The sequence below is a fragment of the Natrix helvetica genome (genome assembly GCF_964273705.1).
Source record: "Natrix helvetica genome assembly, chromosome: 14".
NCBI lineage: Eukaryota > Metazoa > Chordata > Lepidosauria > Squamata > Natricidae > Natrix > Natrix helvetica.
Window position 1 is genome coordinate 356,360 of NC_138564.1, and position 3,192 is coordinate 359,551.

Genomic DNA, 3,192 nt, shown 5'->3' on the forward strand with positions numbered 1-3,192 from the left:
CGCCATTTTGGCAGGGTTATTATGAAAAATGGTGGTCATTAAAGAGGCTACACAGGGACTGACAAAATGAAATGTAAATGACCAAAATTAAAATAATTTTTAAATTATTTTAAATAATAAAAGTTTTGAATTGTCCAACAATGAATTGTCTGTGGCAAGTAAGCCATGAGAAGTCATCCCATTCCGCAGCAGTTCTGCCTCAGGGCTAACAAAGTTGTTCTTTTTCCCCTGAGGAAACCCCCTCCTCTCACTGCAAGGATTTCAAGAGGGGAAAATGCCACTTCTTTAAGCCAGCTCCCATCTTGCGAGAGCCGGCTATATTGGTCTGGGAGGTGAGGGGTCTTTTGCCCACCAGCCACCTCGGTGGGTAGCATAACTTCAGTGCCCTGTAGAGAAAGGACCAGCCTTGCTTAACAAGCCTGGGCAGATTTGGCACATTTGCCCTTCAGCTGCTCCCCCCCTCCCCCCCATCCTCTCCCATCCCCTTCCGTGTGCGAGTTTGAGCTGCGGAGTCTTGTGAGCAGATTGGGGGTGGGGGTTTGGAAAATGCAGACCTTCCCAAGGGACCGTAGCACGGAGCTTCTGAGGCAGGGGCAGATCTTCACTGTTTCTTGGCAATTATTATTATCATCTTCTTTTTTCCACTTAGGTTTATTTCTATGCTTTTGAAGTGCTTCAGAATGCAGGCTTAGAAGAGAGACTTATCCCCTACATCTCCCTGGGCATTGGCTTCTCTGAGCTCTTCTCATCTTTCCTCTGTGTAAGACAGTTCGTTTTATTCTGAAAACCTCCCTCCTCTCCCAATGTTATGTTGCCATTATGAATCTTCTTCTGTGTTGGTCTCTATTCTTCTCACACCCTCCTCCGTGATTCCCCAGGGGCCCAGCCTGCATCTCTGCTTAAAGAATGAGGTAGCAAGCCCAAACTCTCGCTAGGACCACTTTGGCTGCCTGCAAGGTTCAGCAAAGCCTTATGGCCAACCTGGGTCCTCTCGCGTTGGACATCCTAGCAGGGCCTGCCTCCTCGGACCCCTTGGAGGAAAAGGTCCACACCCCTGGGCTAAACCCCAGGCTGGATGGAACTCTCTGACCATGCAATTCCACTGGAGGAGAGACTGGAGGAGCTTGGTCCAGAATTCTCCAAAAGGAAAAAAGAACTGAAATGTCATTTGAATTTGAATATAAAGGTTCTGCTTGACACCTATTATTTGAATTTAGATGCCTGGAAATCTGCCCATATTTCCCTTATTTCCCCTCTCCAGATATTTACCATTGAACAGTATGGAAGGAGGCCGCTGCTGTGGAAAGGCTGTGGATCGATGGCCTTGGTGCTCTTTTTCCTCACAGGGACTCTTTCTCTGCAGGTAAGAAGAAAAGGCTTGTCTGGAAATTCTTTGTTTTGGCAAAGCCGGGAGCCTAGTTAGCCTCATCTCCTGTAGGAAATGAAAGCTTCACTTTAAGGTGAATATTTGTCTACATTGTTTTGATAGTCCCATATAATTCTAATGATCAAATCCTAAAATCTTCTTTCAGTTTCCACAAAAAGACCAATGATGGCTTCCAAGCAGAAATAAAGTTTATCAAAGTGTTTTCTTTATCAAGGCTGTCAATTTTGCCATCTCTGTCAATTCCATCAGTTTCACCATCCATTCCTCCATTGCAGTAGTGGGATTAAAAAAAAATTGCTACTGGTTCTGTGGGCATGGCTGGGTGGGCATGGCAAAGGAAAGATACTGTAAAATCCCCATTCCCTCCTGATCAGCTGGGACTTGGGAGGCCGAGAACAGATGGGGGCAGGGCCAGTCAGAAGTGGTATTTTCCGGTTCTTCGAACTACTCAAAATTTCCACTACTGGTTCTCCAGAACTGGTCAGAATCTACTGAATCCCACCTCTGTTCCATTGTATGTTTTTACAAGTCCTTCCACCTTCGGGCATTTAAAAATCTCAGTGCCATTGTCATGTATAAAAGCAAAGGTCCAGGAGATGACTCCATTTGTTTGTCTATTAAACAAAAAAAGAAAACCCTCTAATTTCAATTGTACCTTCTCTTTTAAAATCTTCTGCATCAAAATAAACCCAGAAGGCAGATTGCTCCCCTGCTTTATAGATGATCACCCCACAGCATCTTAGTGGAATTGAGAGCCAGGCTTTGACTTGGCTATTTCAGAACCTCCATTTCTATCTTTTCTGAGTCATTCCTTGCTGTATTTATTGAAAGGTTTACAGTCATAGTTATGGGGGAAAGCTGGCTGTTGTCAGCCTTGCAAGATAGACCAGACAGGAAACACAGACACATTAACTAACTCCACTTTATTATAAGGTTATATTAACAAGAGTTCTCCTGCCATTACACTTTCTGAGGAGAGTCCCTCCTGGGCCTCTTTCTCCACACACTAGGCAGCTCTGGGCCACGCTCTCTCTTCTCTAACCTTTCTGGCGGCAGCATCCCTTCTTCCTTCTGCCTTCTCCCAAGGATTTTCCCATATACCACTTCCTCACTCTGGGATGTTTGACCTGGGATTCCCGCCCAGAATAGGGTGTCAGATTTGATGGCCTAATGGTCCTTCCAGGTCCACAGGTCTGACTTTTGACCAACTCTCCCAATCTGTCTCTTGAGGAGACTGAACACAGCAACCTGGGCTCCTGATGGGAAGGAGGACTCCTGCAGCAGTAGTTGGAATGCAGGCACAGCTGTCAGCCGTTTGAACCTTCTTCCAGGCAAGCTCCTCAGTCTTGATGAAACCTCCCACTTTCTGAGAAGGATGAATTGACCAGAGAGCCCTGTGTTGGGGGTGGGGGCTGCTACACATTCCGATCTTCAAAGCTTCTAGACTGCTGTTGTCTTGTTCCTACTTCCAGAAAAGCCTCCCCTGGATGTCTCTCTGCAGTGTCATCCTGATTTTCTTGCTTGTCATCCTCTTTGGAGTTGGACCAAGTGAGTATACAAGTTCTTCCAGAGTAGCAATGTGGAAAGAGAAAGAGGCCTGATGGAGGGGGTGGAGGGGGGAGGGTCCTGACAACCAATAATATTGGTGGAGAGAAATAACGGCAGGAGCAAATGGACTCCAAGCAGCAAATGGGGAGGGCAGGCCTGAGTAAGAATAAAGTGCCACAGGTGGAACAGAAATGGTTTTTTGGAAGAAGGTCCAGTTCCAAGCTGGGAATAAAATGGGGTCTGCTTAAGAAAGCTTA

The 3,192-nt window shown here is 46.2% G+C and overlaps 1 long non-coding RNA gene across 1 annotated transcript; it reads left to right on the forward strand.

The window, feature by feature from the left end:
• Positions 1-547: 547 nt before the first annotated feature.
• Positions 548-2,989, forward strand: LOC309398904. The gene is made up of 3 exons (XR_014176463.1): positions 548-760; positions 1,262-1,363; positions 2,860-2,989. It is a non-coding gene; the product is annotated as an uncharacterized lncRNA (long non-coding RNA).
• Positions 2,990-3,192: the final 203 nt, after the last annotated feature.